General features: G+C 38.5%; 1 protein-coding gene and 1 non-coding gene across 15 annotated transcripts in view; one reads left to right on the top strand and one right to left on the bottom strand.

The window, feature by feature from the left end:
- ROBO2 (roundabout guidance receptor 2) overlaps positions 1 to 17,914 on the bottom strand; it is a 1,384,729-nt gene that overhangs the window by 1,323,831 nt on the left and 42,984 nt on the right. The window lies entirely within an intron of this gene.
- TRNAA-AGC (transfer RNA alanine (anticodon AGC)) lies at positions 2,374 to 2,449 on the top strand. Its single transcript has one exon. It is a non-coding gene; the product is annotated as a tRNA-Ala (tRNA).

Raw genomic sequence — 17,914 nt, 5'->3', positions numbered from 1 at the left:
GTTATAGTTTAAAATAAAATATGCTTTTGATTAGAATTTTCATTGCTTGGACTAAATTTAAAAATGCTGACAAGTAAAGCTATAAAAAGCAAACTTGTACAGGATTAAGACTAATTAATGTGAAGTATTATTTGAAGAGATATTTTTATTTTTTGGTTTTTTATTTTTTATTAACTTTAATTTATTGTGTTATCATGGATTTAAGTGTGCCACTCAATATAACTCCTTCACCCCCACCCCCTTGTATCTTTCATGCCCCTTTGCCCCCTCCTCCTAACTCCCTGCCCACTTCCCTTTGAGATTTGCTATCCTGTTATCTGTATCTATATATTATGTATATATGTTTCACTAATCCCTTTACCTTCTCTGATCCCATTCCCTCATCCCCCTTCCCTCTGACAGCTGTCCCTCTGCTCCCTGTGACCCCACCTTTCCCTCTATTCCAGCAGTTCTCAATCTGTGGGTCGCAACCCCGGCGGGGGTCGAACAGCCAAAACAGAGGGGTCGCCTAAAGCCATCGGAAATACATATTTTATTTAAAAATGTATAATAAATATGTATTTTCTGATGGCTTTAGGTGACCCCTGTGTTTTGGTCGTTCGACCCCCGCCAGGGTCGCGACCCACAGGTTGAGAACCGCTGCTCTATTCCATTCCTCCGTTCACTTTGTTCATTAGATTCCACATATAAGTGAGATCATATGATATTTGTGTTTCTCTGCCTGGCTTATTTCACTTAGCATAATAATCTCCAAGTCCATCCATGCCATTGCAAAAGGCAAGATTTCCTTCTTTTTCATGGCCTTGTAATATTCCATTGTGTATATGTACCACAGCTTTTTGATCTACTCGTCCACTGACGAACATTTGGGCTATTTTCAGGTCTTGGCTATAGTAAACAACACTGCAATAAACATGGGGGTGTATTTCTTTTTTTGAATCAGTGATTTTGTATTCTTAGAATATACTCCTAAAAGTAGGATAGCTGGGTCAAAAGGCAGTTCCATTTTTAATTTTTTGAAAAAACTCCATACTGTTTTCCACAGTGGCTGTACAAGTTTGCATTCCTACCAGCAGTGCAAGAGGGTTCCCTTTTCTTCACACCCTCTCCACACATTTTGTGTTTTGATTCGTGTATGAGCGCCATTCTGACAGGTGTGAGGTGGTATCTTATTGTGGTTTTAATTTGCATTTCTCTGATAATTAGTGATGTTGACCATTTTTCCTATGCTTATTGGCCATCTTTTTGTTCTCTTTGGATTATTTTGTCCTTTTATTTCACTTGGCCATGGAGATATATTGACAAAAATATTGCTATAAGAGATATCGGAGAGTTTACTGCCTATGTTTTCTTCCAGATATTTTTATTTAAAAGATCAGATATAGAATATTCTCTCAGTGCATGATTAGCTAAAATATATCTGTGAAAACAAAACATATTTTTCATAACACTTGCTATTTATACAGTAAAATAAGTATTGATATCCAGGGACTATATGACATAAGAACATTTTATTAAAATTTAATATTATGCAAGTAATTTTGACAACAGCATTATTGTAAAATGAAGGCTAATCTCTAATAATGTGCATGACAATTGCTACTCTTTCTGTTTTGTTACTGAATGCACCAATAACTGATTTAGAAAAATCACAAAGATAAGGATAATAAATAATTCAGTGGTCAGATATTTATTGAGTACCTAGCATGTATCAGAAATAGAGTTATGAACAAAAACTCAAAAAGTGTTTGACCTTGTAAAACTTAGACTCTAAATAAAAAAAAAACAGAATAAAGTAAATAAAATGCAGTATGTCTAATTGTAAGTACTATGAATAATAAGTAGGATAAGGGATACAGAGTTGATGGGTCTGAAGAGAGGAGTGTCCTAATTTAGGTGTTTTTATCAGAGAAGATCTCTCTGACAAGGGGCTCGTTCAGCAAAGCAGAACGAGATGGGGGGGGGTATCATGTAGCTCTCTATAATAAAAACACTTCCGGCTAAGAGAACAGATTATGCAAAGAGCCCAACAAAAGTGGAGGCCAGATGTTATGGCAGGAAACATAAAGGTAGAACCTATTCAAAGGGAGAGCTTGAAATCTCACAAAGGTGAAGAATAGGGTTGGGGTGAGTGAAGATCCTAGTTGACCCAGAAGGCCATGGGAAAGACATTGCAACTAATCCTCAGGGAGATGGGAAGCCATCTCAATGTTTTGAGCAGAGGAGCGGCATTGTGTCTTTGGTTTTCAAAAGATAATTTTGGCTGTTATATATAATTAGATAATATAATGATATAAAATTTCATTGGTTGTTCATAACAAAGAAAAGTAAATCCAGAATTTCTCATGTTATGAATCATTGTAAGAAACTTAAGCCCTGGCCGGTTGGCTCAGCGGTAGAGCGTCGGCCTAGCGTGCGGAAGACCCGGGTTCGATTCCCGGCCAGGGCACACAGGAGAAGCGCCCATTTGCTTCTCCACCCCTCCGCCGCGCTTTCCTCTCTGTCTCTCTCTTCCCCTCCCGCAGCCAAGGCTCCATTGGAGCAAAGATGGCCCGGGCGCTGGGCATGGCTCTGTGGCCTCTGCCTCAGGCGCTAGAGTGGCTCTGGTCGCAATATGGCGACGCCCAGGATGGGCAGAGCATCACCCCCTGGGGGGCAGAGCACCGCCCCTGGTGGGCGTGCCGGGTGGATCCCGGTCGGGCGCATGCGGGAGTCTGTCTGACTGTCTCTCCCTGTTTCCAGCTTCAGAAAAATGAAAAAAAAAAAAAAAAAAAAAAGAAACTTAAGACAAATTTGACTCAAAGGTTTGATTTAATAGGTACTTTTCAAGATATTTGCAATGCATTTTATGGATCTAATTGTTCTCAGTCTTTAGGTCTCATCATTACTATAAGCTCTAATGTCAAATATGAAAATTGGAATTTCTCATTAGGGAATTCTGAAAAGTTCTTGGGTGATCTTCCATTAGCCTCACTTTTAGTTCCATTTATAGTTTTGAACGTCTTTCAAGGTCTAAATTACTATTCATCTAGCTCTCATCCAGCTATGAGTAATTTCTAATAGATCCACAGTTACCTTCTGCATAGCAAAAAGCATGTGATGTACTAATTGAATCTCAATTAGCTTACATCATATCTCTTAACAGAATTTCAAAACAAGATTGTTACCACATTAAAGGTTCAGAGTAAGGAGGACAAATATTTTCCTGTGTTGCTGTGAAAAGGAATTTAACTACATGTACATTTTCATCCTATGAAAATGTAAAAGAGGTTTATAAATTGAAAAAAAAAACAAACAAAGGCATGAGGTGTGCTCTTTTCTGAGCTGTCCGAGAACACCATAAGCCCAGAGTATGTTCACTTTAGAGTACAGGGTTAGATGGTAGTGTACACAACAAGCCAAACCACAGGCTCTCTTCTTCTTTGATCACATGTGACACTGTGACATGCTTCAGTTCCAAAATAATTAGAATGAATTGTGGTTTCTTATTGGAAAATCGCTCAGCTGGCTTACTTTAATTTCTCTTAGAGTTGCTTCACAAAGGGAACAACAGAGTGGCATTCAGGCTAACAACAAGACAGCAAATAACTTGGGAGCGAAAATAAAGCCAAGCAAATTTATAATAAAAAAAGAAGAGATGCTTTAGAATCAGATGAGATGCAAACTAGATACAAAGACACAATCTACACAGTGGGTTGTACTCCCTATTAGAGTTTTAAATATGATAGTTCTTTAAAAAGATGCTGTAAAAGGGGAAAGTATTATGAAGCCCAGCAATCTGTAAAAGTTTAGAAATTCTTAAAGAAAAGAGATGTTGTTCAGGCTTAGAATATTTACAGTTGTTTCCTCCTTTCTCCCAAAGTTTTTGGTGAAGCGAATGCAAAATTGTACTTTGTATATGAACAATCAGATAATTGCCACTAAGAAACTTATTCACTTTCACAAAAATAATAAAAGTCCAGGCAGTATTTAAAATAACTCATGAATAATAAGTTATTTTCTGACTGATAAGTTAGTCATAAAATATGAGACAAAAACAGAAAAACTTAACACCACTGTTCTCTTTAGCAACCATGAAAATACAGACATATATAGACACCTATTATTTGAAATGACTTATTCTGTTTTAGGAATATAGCTTTGAAAAAGAAGCCCTCATTTTCATGAAGCTTATATCTAATAGAGAGGTACACAGATCATAAGTAATTCAATAAGTCAATGGAGACGACTTCAAAAAGCAATGAGTGCTACAAATATTTAGAAATAGGAAAAGGTGGTCGAGAGCTTTGGGTTGAATTGGATCACACTTTAGATTCAGGAGTCAGGAAAGGTGATTCTGCGATGGCAAGTCAAATGGAACAATAAGGGACCAACACGGAGTCATCAGGCAGGGTCTTAGGCACAGGATATGGCAAGTGCAAAGACCTAAGGAGAGATACAGCCTAGAGAAGACAGATGTAGCTAGAACACAAAATGTTAGGAAGGAAATGGTAGAAATTAAATCAGAAAAAGTAAGCAGGGATCAAAACTGGAGTTTTATTTTAATGTGATGTGAAGCTTATTGGAGGGATTTAATCCGAGGTGAGATGTAATTTTATATATATATTTATATATATAAATATGTATAAATATATATAATTTTATATATATATTATTTTTAAAAATACTCTGTTTGAGCTTTATGTGACTAAGGTTGAACTAGAAGTTAGAAGGTTAGGGGCACAGCCCAGATGAAAGACAAAGGTGTCTTAGGCTAAGAAATTTAAATGAAGTGTCAGTAGAGAACATTTTTACCATAATAAAGAATAGAGGATTTGAAGAACCCTTAAGCACTTTAGAATCATCCCCCACACATGTCCAGTAGACGTGCTAATTACAGGTCATTCCGAGCTTTGGAGTAATATCGGCTCCCTAAGGAGTCTTATTAAGCAATTATTCGCATTATTAAAACAAACTTCTGTTAGACATACAGGTTTAGTGCTTTCTGCAAGCACATGCACCAAACCCAAGAAAAGGATCATGCAAAGAATGTTATCTCCTGCAGTTACCTGGACATCCTCAGAACTCTGGACGCGAGGAGCAAAACAGACGCACGGCATGGTGTGAAGTGACAATGACCTGCCCTTGACCTTATCTTTAGTAACACTTAAGCACTATGATGAGGAGGAGGAGGAAGATGATGGATGAAGATGTTGTTCTAGTACTTTTTAGATAGGAGAATAAAAGTGCTGCTATAAAGTGTTAAGCACTTTTTGAATTGTTTGCTATTAGCATTGATAGATTTAGGCCAATTCATCCATCACTTTCGTCTAGTTTCTCTCGTGATAAATAGCAAGGAGCTATTGCGTTAGGAGTTCAAGATGAGGCCAAGGAGTAGAACCATAAATTAGAAAGAGACCGTGATCCTGATTCTGTGTGTGTGTGTGTGTGTGTACATGCACACGTGTGATCTAGCAGGTAAGGAGACTAAGAGATTCTATCAGGTGTTAACCCACTATACTCTTTCTTCACCTACTAAATCATTTGGTGATACACATTGCCATGTATGACAACATGAATGGACCTTGAGAACATTATACTAAGCGAAACAAGTAAATCAGGAAAAGTTAAAAAACCATATGATTTCATAGGGTTTTCCATATTTTTACAGGTGGGATATAAAACTGAGAGTCATGGACATAGATAAAAGTGAAGTGGTTAGTAGGGGAAAGGGGACATTGGGGAGAGATTGGGGGCAGAGAGTAGGGGGAAGGGTATAAAGAGGGACAAATATAAGGTGAAGAAAAATGATTTGATTTTGAGTGATGGGCACACAACACAATCAATGGTTCAAATGCTATAGAAATGTTCACCTGAAGCCATGTACTCTTATTGATCAATGTCACCCCATTACATTTTTAAAAAGTATAATTTTCTAAAGAAAAATCATTCAATCAGAATGAGACAGATCACATAGACTGCAAACCTATCTGCCAGCCCAAGGGCAAAGATATTATTGAGCATAATTTCTATTCCAGTTTCAGATTTTTAAAAAAGCAACAGCCAAATAAAGTTAGCTTGTGTATTGCCTTCTGACCAGACTTATACCATAAATGGAAGATGGGCAAGAAGTCATCAGCAGACAAAAGAGTGACTGACTCAAGTCAAGGGTGATTGAAAGGGAGCCACTCCAGTTTGGTTGCAACCTGAAATCTTTCTCCTGCGGAAACTGAAAAGAAAGAAAACTCATAATCACTGAATTCTGCTATTTTAAGGACTATGGATCAGACTCCAAAATGATGCACATCATGTTTTCAACCTATGATTTCTGGTTAATGTCTGCAAAGTTCTACATTTGGAAAATGTTTTGGAAAAGCAATACAGCTAGTGCTCAACTTACGACCACGATTGGTTCCGACAGACTGGTCGTAACATGATTTGGTCATAAGTTGAGTAGGCTATTTGTACAGTACTGTGAAATACTGTTATAAAAATCTTTAAGTCATATTTTATCATAATTTTCTTTCATTATTGTTATGTATCATAATTTTCTTTGTTCATTTTATGCCATTTGTATCATCTCTACACTATTTTGTTTCTTATTTTTACATTCATCAGGTTTAAGTAAAACACTGCATTACCAGTACAACTGGTTTAATATCTGCAAAGACAATTTCCTCTTGGTAGATATCTTGGGAGGGGTTTTATGAAAAATATACAAACCACAAATCGCTGTACTGAGTCTGGGATAACAGTTGAAATGGTGCACGCGGAGATGGTAGTGTTGCGGGAAGCTGGTCTGCACTGTCATCCGCCCGGCTGGACAATGCTTGTGCTGCCAGACGCAGAGCAGTCGTGGCTAGCAATTGTGGTCATCAAGTCGAGTGGTTGTAAGTTGCATAGGTCATAAGTCGATCAATATTTGTACATTTAACACATTTACTACCAGTTAATAGAGAGGGACATAGTATGGGAACTCACTCTGGAGACGCAGTACAGCAGCCCAGGCACCTGGGGGCGCCCTGCTCTCAGCACTGAGCCCTCTGTGACTCTGCAGCCTCCCTCCGGGCTGTCGGCTCAGAAAGCCACAATTCTGCCCCCCGAAGACCAACGTCAGGTCCCAGGAGGGAGGCTCATGAGTGCACAGAGTGTGATAACTGCCTGAGGTTATTGGTTATCTTTTAATTTGGAAATACATTGCTTTCTCTGGTAGTCTACATAGCTACACACCACATGATTTTGCTATTACCCCCCTTTAGGCTATAAAACCCTTAAAAAAGAGAGACCCCTTCAGGGAGGAATGTGAATTTTACCGGGTGTGCCACCACGGGAGCAGCTGCTGCTGTGACCATGTATGTAAGTTTCTCCTATTAAAGCTCTTAGGAATTTAGATAAGGTTTTCTGTCAGTTCTTTGGGATCAATCCGGAATTTAGACTTTGGGGGCTTTCCCCAACAGGTGTGTAGTTCATTTTTTTTTCCTTTACAAATTATAAAGTATTCACTTTTCTAAGCTAATAGAGCTGGTTAGTGATACCTGGACCTCTCGACTTCAAGTTAATAAAATACTGTTTACACTACTCTAAACCAACTTATATTCAAAAAAATAAAGTATCTATAATATTTACTTTCTTAAATTTATACATAGTGTATTTATTGTAGCATTTAACTTATTTTGTACATTTACACAAGTAAAATACTCTTAATATATTAAAAGAGAATAAATAACTTAATTTTAGCAAATAGCAAAGAGTAATTTAAAATGTTTAAAAGTGATGTTACTGGTATTAACAAACATTTTCTTTGTATTTGTTTTGAATTTCAAGATAGAATGGTGAATTTCATATGGAGATATTAATTTAGGAGTCAGGTTCCTGTTATGTTAGCTATAGAAAGATTATGCATTTTTAAACCATATTTTCTGGCATGATATAGATTTCACAAATATTTAATCAATTAAGTGGTCTACAGTGATAATTAATTTTGATATTTTTCTCCAAAATTATGGTCATAGGAAATTTTCAACATTCCTGCATTATAAAGAAAATACATTCTGCCTTCTTTGTTTTTGTTTTTCTTTTTTTTTAAAAAAATAATTTTATTTTTTTAATGGGGCAAGATCAATAAATCAGGATACATATATTCAAAGATAACAAGTCCAGGTTATCTTGTTGTTCACTTATGTTGCATACCCATCACCCAAAGTCAGATTGTCCTCTGTCACCTTCTATCTAGTTTTCTTTGTGCCCCTCCCCCTCCCCCTTTCCCTTCTCTCTCCCCCCTCCCCCTGTAACCACCACACTCTTATCAATGTCTCTTAAAGAAGATGTGGCACATATACACTATGGAATACTACTCAGCCATAAGAAATGATGACATCGGATTATTTCTTTTCCACATTATTTCCAACTTTTCTTTCCACTTGTATTTTATCTCTACTTGTATTTCCAGGTACAAGTAGAATGAACATTGCTTCACCTACAGAACAGTTTAAATCTCCATGAACAGAGAACACTTTTGTACTGCAATAGCTCAATGGGATAAATAGTATCAATAACGTCAGTTCTTTTCTCAGCATTGTCTCCCTGATACTGTGCTCAGTATGGTAAAACCACTTAAGCTGGAAAAGCACACACAGTACCTGAGATGCCTTCAGAAATCTCCCACAGCAAGTGTGGCTCAAGGACTAGACTCAAGTAGGTCTCGCTGCATTTGCTGGCTGTTAGGACAAAACACGCGTGCGCTGTCAGGACTCATTTCTATTTACAGCCTTTGAGATTAATTCCAGCCCCGGAATTTCTAAAATCGATACAATGTTTTCAACGTATCAATCAAGTATATGAAGAAAGTGTTATCGCTTCCTTGTTTCAGTTGAGGTGTGTCAGCTCTGCTGTATGTACTAAACCAAAGATAATGTTTCCTCAAGGTAAAAAAAAAAAAAGTCTTAGAGGGAGCAGTTTAGACTGGATACATCGCTCATGTCATCACAATATCTTTGACTTCCAACCTCACTCTCCATGTAGTTTGGTCTCTATGCTCAGGCTCACAAGATGTTTGCTCTATGGTCAGGCATTACAGAGCAAAGGGTGGGGGGTGGGGAGACCAGGGCAAAATGTGGAGAGAAAATTCTGAACCATTCCTTCACTTTTAAAGCTTTGGCCAAAGACCCACCAAGTGACATCTACCTATACCTTGTCGAACAGAACTGAATCAGGTGACTACGCCCAGTTTTAAAAATGTTTAAGGCCCTGGCTGGTTGGCTCAGCTGTAGAGCGCCAGCCAGGCATGTGGAAGTCCCAGGTTCAATTCCCAGTTAGTGCACACAGGAGAAGCACTCATCTGCTTCTCCACCCGTCCTCCTCTCCTTCTTCTCTATCTCTCTCTCTTCTCCTTCCACAGCCAAGACTTCACTGGAGCAAAGTTGGCCTGGGTGTTGAGGATGGCTCCCTGGCCTTCACCTCAGGCACTAGAATAGCTCCAGTTGCAACTGGTGCAATGCTCCAGATGGGCAAATCATCGCCCCCTGGTGGGCATGCCTGGTGGATCCTGGTTAAGCGCATGCAGGAGTCTGACTGCCTCCTGGCTTCTAACTAACGAAGCATACAAAAAAAAATATATTCCTGGCCGGTTGGCTCGGCGGTAGAGCGTCGGCCTGGCGTGCGGGGGACCCGGGTTCGATTCCCGGCCAGGGCACACAGGAGAAGCGCCCATTTGCTTCTCCACCCCCCCTCCTTCCTCTCTGTCTCTCTCTTCCCCTCCCGCAGCCAAGGCTCCATTGGAGCAAAGATGGCCCGGGCGCTGGGGATGGCTCCTTGGCCGCTGCCCCAGGCGCTAGAGTGGCTCTGGTTGCGCAGAGCGACGCCCAGGAGGGGCAGAGCATCGCCCCCTGGTGGGCAGAGCGGCGCCCCTTGTGGGCGTGCCGGGTGGATCCCGGTCGGGCACATGCGGGAGTCTGTCTGACTGTCTCTCCCCGTTTCCAGCTTCAGAAAAATACAAAAAAAAAAAAAAATTTAAGGAGGTGAGCATTTAAGCTGAATATGATGCCAACCTAAAAACTATATTCCTTAGCAAAGGGAAATGTGACCAATGATATTGACAGGTACTTAGAATTTGCCTTCCCTTCCTCATTAAGAAAATGCTTATTTTCTTTAAAAGTTTGTTAACAACTCCTTTGCTATAAAATTATTTTAATATTCCTACACATATAGTGCTTAGCAGAACTTTTCAGATCCAAATTCAAATATTTTTACCTACAGTCTTCCAAAGCAGTGACATACCTCACACTTCCCATCACCATCTAGGAGCGATCCAGCTGCCCTAAAGCCTCACAAGTTACTGTCAGGGCATAAAAAATAGTATGTCACTGTGGCTTTAAATTTCATTGCCTTCATGACTAATAATAATGAGCAATTTTTCAAACATTTGTAGGCCATTTTTATTTCATTTTGTATAATGCCTATTCAAGTTTCATTATTCTTTTTTTCTTAATTAAGCCATTTACCTTTTTTTTTGACAGAGACAGAGAGTCAGAGACAGAGACAGAGACAGATAGGGACAGACAGACAGGAAGGGAGAGAGATGAGAAGCAACAATTCTTCATTGCAGCTCCTTAGTTGTTCAGTGATTGCTTTCTCATATGTGCCTTGACCAGGGGGCTACAGCAGAGTAAGTGACCTCTTGCTCAAGCCAGCAACCTTGGGCTTCAAGTCAGCAACCTTTGAGCCCAAGCCAGCAACTATGGAGTCATGTCTATGATCCCATGCTCAAGCCAACAAGCCTTCGCTCTAGATGGTGAGCCTGCCCTCAAGCCGTGACCTTAAGGTTTCAAACCTGGGTCCTCCATGTCCAGTTCAATGCTCCATCTACTGCACTAACCCCTGGTCAGGCCTGCTTATCATTTTTTTATGAATAATCATTAATAGGAACTTTATGTTTTTTGAATGAGTGCTTTTTGAGATATACTTATTGCTAATATTAATATTTTCTCCTAATATGTGGCTTACGTTTTTTGATATTGTAGATGACCAAAAACTTAGTTTTATTTATTTATTTATTTATTTATTTATTTATTTATTTATTTTTAGTGAGAGGGACAGAGACAAATAGAGAGACAGACAGACAGGAAGGGAGAGAGATGAGAAGCATCAATTCTTTGTTGCAGCACCTTAGTTGTACACTGATTGCTCTCTCTTGTGTCTGAGGGAGGGGTTCCAGCTGAGCCAGTGACCCTTTGCTCAAGCCAGAGACTCTGAGCTCAAGCCAGCGACCATGGGGTCATGTCTATGACCCCACGCTCAAGCCAGTGACCCCGCACTCAAGCCGGATGAGCCTGTGCTCGAGCCAGACACCTCAGAGTTTTGAACCTGGGTCCTCTGTATCCCAGGCTGATGCTCTATATTCACTGTGCCAGCACCTGGTCAGGCATAAACTCGAAATTCTGATAAACTCCTATTTGAATTTTTGTTTTCTTTTGGTTAGTAATCTTTAAATCCTACCAACAAATCTTTGCCTACCCTACGGTGATTTGTATACATTTCTATGTTTCGTCTAGAGGCTTTATGGTGCTAGCCTTTAAATTATATCTATGGTCAATTGGAAGTTATTTTTTGTGAAAAAGGTAGGGTACAATAAAACTTTATACTTCTATACAGATATTAAATTTATCCAGCACCATCTGTTAAAAAGACTTACTTTCTCTCATTGAATTGATTTGGTGCCTTGGTCAAAATTAATTGACTAGACATGCATAGGTCTCTTTCTGACCTTTCCATCTGTTGCATTGATTTCTTTCTTGTCCTTACTACTGGAGCTTTATTAGAATTCTTAATATAAGGTAGTGCAGGTCTTCCAAATGTTTCAGTATTTTCAAAATAGTCTCTCCATGTAAATTTTAGAACAAATCTATTAATCCCTTTAAAAACTCAAACTGGGATTTTGCTCAGTATTCTGTTGAATTCATTTATCAATTTATGGAGAATGTACATTAAATAATATTGACTCTTTCAGTCCACAACTATTTAAATCTCCATTTATTTCCAATTTATTTAACTTTTCTGTCCATTTTGTTAAGTTTATCCTTAAGGATTTAGATTTTCAAAATTATTGAAAATTAAATATAGATTATAACAATAAAGCTATGTAATTTCTAACACAATTGTGTTTCAATATATTCTATATATAATTTATAATTTAATTTATTACAATTCATTGTTTTATTTTATAGATAAGAATTTATCTATCTGGGTAAACATTCCTGTAGTGTTAAAAAAAATACTCATTCTGCAGCTCTACAATGGGTTGATATGTAAATAGCAAAAAAAAAAAAAATCAAGCTTATATACATATTTATTTAAATATCTCTATATATTTAATCTATTTGTTCTATATATACATTACAAGAAAGTGTGTTAAAATATGAAACTACTATTGTGGTTTTGTCTATTTCTTCTTTAATTTTTTCCCAGTTTTACTTCATGTATTTGAAATTCTATCATGTAAAAACATACTTAGAATTATTATGACTTCTTGATGACTTTGTATTTTTTATCATTATGAAATGCTCCTCTTGTCTCTGGTAGTATGTATTCTGCTTGAAGTATATCATATTTGAAATGCCATATAGCCACAATGGTTTTATTATATATAGTTTTATATGATATGTATTTTTAATTTAGACCCTTTCATATATACATAGTGCATTGCTGAATCTTGCTTTTTTACCCAATCTGGTATTTGTCTCTTTATCGGCATGTTTATTCCTTTTCCACTTAGCGTAATTATTCATATGGTTATATTTAGGTCTATAATTTTATTTCATGTTCTTCTATTTATTCCACATGTTCTTTGCTTCTCTGTTTTTTCTTTCCTATTACTGTGTGGATGACTCAAATATTCTGTAGTTTTCTTTTCATCATATTTACATTTTGATATGATCTCAGTTTTTTATTCACTGTTCTGGAATGCAAAATATGTATCTTACTTATCAAAATATACCTTTAATTGATGTTAGAATACGTTATAAACAGCAGCATGCCTCCGTTTCTCCTGTTTCACCCCTTTGTGCCCTGGAAGCCTCACATTTTATTTCTCCTCATGCTGCAGACGACACAGCACACTGGATCCCAAGCAAGGACACCTCTTTCTGCTGTCAGGTGGCTGCCCATGTCATGGACGAGTTCGTCTCATCTGGAGTTGGGCTCTATCTGTGCTTTCTTGCAGCGTTAGCTAAATTCCACTCAGCCCAAAATATTAATTCTAAAAACCAAAACGAACCTCTGCATAAAATATATTTCACGTCATTAAAAGATGTGCAGCTCCCAAATTCCACTAAATGGTACCTTAAAATTATGAAAGCAAGCCCCAGAGTAGACATAGTTTATGGCCATTTGTCATTCGTTTTAGAAAATGTTATTTAATTTTCTATTTATCCAATCCATAATAGATTGCTGTGTAGGTATTCAGAGTGAAGAAACATTTACCATATATAAATTTTTAAACAATTGTTTTTATTGATTTTTTAGAGAGAGAGGAAGGGAGAGAGAGTGAGAGAGAGGCAGGAATGTATAATAAATCTGTTCCTGTATGTGCCCTGACCAGGGATCGAACCTACAACCTCTGTACTTCAGGATGAAGCTCTAACCAACCAAGTGATCTGGCCAGGGCTACCCCATGCCAATTTTAATGAGGAAGTAGAAAGGATGTACTGTACCTTACAGTCTGTCAGTTTCTATCCTGATATTCACAGTTTGGTCTGAGACAACTTCCTTAATATTTTACAAGCCGCAGTTGCCACAGCCAAAACTGAGGATTAGCAGTATTTATATATTTTATAGCATTGGTTTGACAATTAAATCATATTATAAAAAACAAATATTATAATTTTTTTTTTTTGTATTTTTCTGAAGCTGGAAACAGGGACAGACAGACAGACTCCTGCATGCGCCCGACCAGGATCCACCCGGCACACCCACCATGGGCGATGCTCTGCCCACCACGGGGCGATGCTCTGCCCCTCCGGGGGGTCGCTCCGCCGCGACCAGAGCCACTCTAGCGCCTGGGGCAGAGGCCAAGGAGCCATCCCCAGCGCCCAGGCCATCTCTGCTCCAATGGAGCCTCGGCTGCGGGAGGGGAAGAGAGAGACAGAGAGGAAGGAGGGCGGGGTGGAGAAGCAAATGGGCGCTTCTCCTATGTGCCCTGGCCGGGAATCAAACCCGGGTCCCCCGCACGCCAGGCCGACGCTCTACCGCTGAGCCAACCGGCCAGGGCCTAAAATTTTAGTTTTTATCAGACAATGTGACCTGTATATAACTCACTTGTGTTAATTTAACCCTATTATCTATTTATAATTAAGTTTATGCACCTACTACATTGCAACGTTTCATTTAAAACGCCAAAATTCTTATCAGTTGACATTTCAATACCCAAAGTATGATGGTTTACCTTTAAGTTAGAAACCACGTCACCTTTTTAGCCTGAGAGTAGTTAAATTTCATAACATCACCAGTGCACATACAAACTCTTGTACACACACACACACGCATTTACACACCTGCACACCCCCACTTACACACATAGAAACTGGTATAGCACATTCAAACGCCTAACAAAACATCTCATTTGGTCCTAACAGCTCTGCAAAAGAGGAGAGCTAAATTTTTTAAATTAATAAATGGAGGCCCATCATAGTTTAGTAATTTACTAACAATCTCATGAGACATCCAGGGCAGATAGCAGACATGTAAACAGCCATCTCTGCTGAGAGTTCTCCTTTCTCCTAATTACACCCAGCAGTTTTTCCTATATGAAGAAAATGATTTTCCTTCATAATTCTTCATTTAATTTCTCAAAGCACTTCTAAAAATATCACTTGCCTGCAATGTGTTACCGTCATTGGTGCCACAAAAACTTCATCACCTTCATATAATTTTTTTCACTTTATATTAGAATGAAAATTAGGGTTTAATATATTGCTGGTTTAATATATAACTTTCCACAAACACAGCAGTAATAAATTATCGTACAGGCATAATGAGCAACTGAGGGCTCTAAGTAATCATAAATAGTAATGACTATCTTCACTGTTAGCATTTAAAGAATTTATAAAAACATAATGTTCTAATCAATCAAATGTACACTATCAAAAGAGATCTTTTTTCATAAGGAATCACTGCAGCACAAGTAGAAGTTATTGTTTCAAACTGCATGGAAGCATTCCCCAAATTTTTATATCGTTTATATTTTCAAATATGTGTTGTAAATGTATTTAGAGTTTTTGGCACATTCTTCTTATGAAGAGCAGAAAAAGAAACAGCTGGAATTCAACACATTTAAAAGCATATCTTAACATATATGAACTGCTCAGTTTTTGTCACGTATTTTAATGGTTGTCTATTTAAAAATTAGTTACTTGTAAAATGAAGCTACTGAATTTTTGATAATCATATGCCTTGAATTGAGAGTATGCAATTCATTATGATTTAAAATGCTTTGTCTATGTTGAGTTTTAAAACAAGTAAAGAAACAGATGTCAGACATCTCGTGCTGTTACTCTCAATCAGAGATCATTTTTAGTTTAACTGTTCCTCCTCACTCACTGTAATAAATTTGCTTTCACATGCATTTCTGGTCACAAGAACTGCAACCCCTAGAAAATGTGAAGCAAGCTGCGATGTGCAAATGCCCCAGACGTTGTTAGGCAAAGAAAGTCTCAGTCTCATCTAAAAGAAATGATTTAGGTGTTAATTAGGAGCGCCCTTGGGAGTTCTCTAAGTTCCAAGGAAATACAGTATCCTAGAACTCCTCCTGAAGCCACCAAACAGATACGATGGTGGGCCCTTACAACACAGGTTGGAAAGTGTGGAAAAGACTTAGACTATCTTTTTGACTTTTATTTACATTTTTGATGTATACATTTCATGACCAAAATGGAAAGGACAGACTTTATTCTCTACAAACACCCCGTGACATCCATGTTAATTTAACTTAGGTAGAGATGGGGGTCCCGTAAGTACGAAAAAAAAAAAAAAAATGAGGTGATAGAGTGGGTGTGGCTGAAATGGCAATGTAGTTCATTAAATTCTCCATGCAGATTCCGGGAGACTTTCTTTCTACAGGCTTACCACAACTACTCTTCAAACACGGACTGGAGAAATGGCATGTTAACGCGTAAATATTGCAACCGGAATTCTTTCAAGTTTTTCATTTCTTATCAAAAAAAGTGCATTAACTCACTCTCGGTTAGCACCTAAAGTACTATTCTTACTTTAAGATCATACCATAACATGAAACATGACATAAGACCATTCCTCTCTCATCCTCTTCAAAGGAGTTTAGTTACGGCAACGACTAGAACGATGATATCAAGACAGTCCTGCCCATCACATCGGCGTGAGACCGGAATCCAAAGCAATATTTTCTAACACATTTCCAGTGCAATTTTAAGAATTTTAACCTTGCTTCTATTTATGTGCATTTATATAAATCCATGTGCTATCTGCAAGGTCCAACAGATAACCACCTGCTGACTGACGGTTAAGAATTGTAGTTCAAGACAGGAAAAGGCATGCCTTGGAATTCAAATGCTGTTTAATATTTGCCAAGTTGTTCTACACCTTTCTTGTGTAACTTCTTGTCAAAAGCCATATGTGTCACGTTATTCTCTGAGTAAATTTGTAACAATGAGGTGATCTAATTCTTAGTTATTTGGTTATAGCCATCTGTGACGGGCCAGTTAGAGAGCAGCCTAGAAATCAGACTGAAGCACTGGAGAGGTTTATTTATAACACGATATTTATGGGAAACGCAGTCTCATTAAGGACGACGGTTGCTGTCTCTGCAATCCACAGTCTATGTTGCACAGAAAAGCCCCTTCATCAATCATGCATGAACACACGAGAACGACCCAAGTTTTCAAGACCGACTTTTTAAAAGTCATTTAGTAAAGGAATAGTCACAATTAGTATACTAAAGAAACTGGTTAGCTCATTTGCATACAAATTTGAATAGGGAATTAACATCAAACGCAAGTGTTTTATAAGCCACTCTATATAATTATTCCAGGTATAAGAAAAAAAAAATGTTTTTAAATTGTTTTATCAAAAATTGTATCTACGCTGCTCACCAAAAATGAGGGGGTCAGGGGACGTGCAGATACTCCAGTCCTTTCAGCTTTTTGGACAGCGCATTTTCACCAACGAAATAAAAGTTGGTTTTGCATCTCATTTGTATAATCAAATTGCATTTTCTTTGACTTGTCATTTCCTTTTCTGATGTTGTTTAATAAAAAAAAAAAATATATATATATATATCAAATGCTTTGTTTTTTTTGTTTGTTTGTTTGTTTTTTGTATTTTTCTGAAGCTGGAAACGGGGAGAGACAGTCAGACAGACTCCCGCATGAGCCCGACCGGGATCCACCCGGCACGCCCACCAGGGGCGATGCTCTGCTCACCAGGGGGCGATGTTCTGCCCCTCCGGGGCGTCGCTCAAGGAGCCATCCCCAGCGCCCGGGCCATCTTTGCTCCAATGGAGCCCTGGCTGGGGGAGGGGAAGAGAGAGACAGAGAGGAAGGAGGGTGGGGGGTGGAGAAGCAAATGGGCGCTTCTCCTATGTGCCCTGGCCGGGAATCGAACCCGGGTCCCCCGCACGCCAGGCCGACGCTCTACTGCTGAGCCAACCGGCCAGGGCTAAATGCTTCGTTGTTTTTTTTAATCACTTCGTATGTATTTTGAAACATCCCCTAATTTTTGTGAGCAGTAGAATTTTTAGCTAGGATTCTAACCCTGCAAAAAATCACATTAAATTGAACACAACCAAAGGGAGAAAGCAAAGTAACAGAGAAACCCCAGTAGGACAAGGAGCGGTGTGTTGAACATGCCTCACTGGAAACAGTAGTAACCACTTTACCCATCTGAGGGGCTGGCGTTCTCTGCCAAGGTG

This window comes from Saccopteryx leptura, chromosome 8 (genome assembly GCF_036850995.1).
Source record: "Saccopteryx leptura isolate mSacLep1 chromosome 8, mSacLep1_pri_phased_curated, whole genome shotgun sequence".
In the NCBI taxonomy this organism is placed as follows: domain Eukaryota; kingdom Metazoa; phylum Chordata; class Mammalia; order Chiroptera; family Emballonuridae; genus Saccopteryx; species Saccopteryx leptura.
This window is presented reverse-complemented; position numbering and strand designations above follow the sequence as displayed.